The sequence below is a fragment of the Crocuta crocuta genome, unplaced genomic scaffold, assembly GCF_008692635.1.
Source record: "Crocuta crocuta isolate KB4526 unplaced genomic scaffold, BGI_CrCroc_1.0 scaffold854, whole genome shotgun sequence".
Lineage (NCBI taxonomy): Eukaryota > Metazoa > Chordata > Mammalia > Carnivora > Hyaenidae > Crocuta > Crocuta crocuta.
The window spans coordinates 1158624-1160291 of NW_027531536.1; positions in this window are offsets into that span (position 1 = coordinate 1158624).

Sequence of the window (1668 nt, forward strand, 5' to 3'; positions counted from 1 at the left end):
GAGTAACTCTGTAATCTTGCCCTTCAAGCAAGGGAGGGAATAATACGCTCCTTGGCCCTTCGCCAGAGTCTACAAGCACACATCCCAAGCATTGCCTTTACAGAGCCGAATCCTGTGTACCCTGATTAAATATTGGTAGTAGCTCTACCTGCCTTATCTCGATCTGGTGGAAACCTGGCCCCCCAGGGAGCTGCGCAGGGTGGGATTTACCTGCCAGGCTACACACCAAGGAGCTTTCCTTGAGCCATCTCTGCAGAGAAACTTCTCTAAAATACGCAAAATCCAAATCCGTGTTTTAAATACTTACATGAGCAACATCAGTTGTGTGCCTGTTAAACCCTAAATAAAAGTCTCCTTCAGCCATCTGGGTTCCAGAGGTGCAGAGCAGGCATGTCACCTGTGTGACTTAATAAGTCACTCATTAACTTGCTCCTGGCAGGTTCCCTTGGGGGGTGGTGAGAAGGACGCAGGCACAGATCCCTGTTTCCTGTGCTTGAGGCTGCTGACCATGCAGGCCCTCCTCACCCAGGGGCCGGGGGCCTGCTGGGCCTGAGGGAGTCTAAGAACGCCAGACCTAAAAGAAAGGACTAGGCTGATGTGAAATTTTCAGGGGGAAGAGGTCACTCTTGGTCCGAGTTGTCCAATCACTCGGGGCTCTCAGACTGTTCTGTGCCGTCCAGGACTTGGGCCTCTTTGCTATGTCTTCCCTGGGAGCATGCCAGGCCCCTGCTCCGGACCCTTGTCTTCCCCACTATGCACCCTGCTAAAGGGGCAAGATTAGAATTCGATTATCTCCCGGGAGATGAGGAGGGGTGATGCCACCCCCAAGGTCTCTTTGTTGACAGAGGTCATCAGGGTCTTCCTCACCAGGAGGGCTCCGGATGGCAGAGCTCACTACGGAAGGGTGGGCCCTTGTGACTCCCCCAGGCAGGGGCCCTGTTCTGCAGGTGTGAGTCAGAGGTTTCTCTCTCCCCCCTCCCCCCACCAACCCCCAGCAGAGAAGTGAATCTGGTCAGAAGAACAAATGCTCCACACCAACACCGAGTTTTCAGTTTGCACAGCATCCTAAGACCCTTCTGGTAAGAGCTCTGATTGGCTGCCACCCTACACTCCCCTCCACCCCTCCCCAGGCAGGAGATCACTTAAGGGTGGAGTTCCAGAGCTCAGTGACAGAGAGGAGCCACACACCTCTAGAACACTGCATATGGTCTTCTATTCGGGGGAGAATGTTTTGGTGTTGGATCCCATAGGCCACAGAGAGGGGTCTCTGAGGCACCAGGTTTTCTCTCTCATTCTTCCTCGGGGCCACCTGTCACTCAAGACAGCAGGTCTTAGGATAAATGCTTTGTACATATTAGCTCATCTAATCTTCATGGTAATCCTTTGAGAATCCATTTTATAGATGGAGAAACTAGGGCAGAGAGGTACCAACCAATGTGCCCCTGGTCACATGGCAACTAAGTGATAGAATCAGGATTTGAAACTAGATCCATCCGACCTCATAGACCAGCTCTCAGCCAGTCAGAGACTCCAGGGCAAGACCGCTGAGCTTACCGTAGTATGAACTGAGTTAACACCCATGAAGTACTTAGAGCAGAGCCTAGAACATAGTAACACTATGTGGTGTTTATTAATTCATAACAAGCCTTGTGGGACCATAGGAGATGC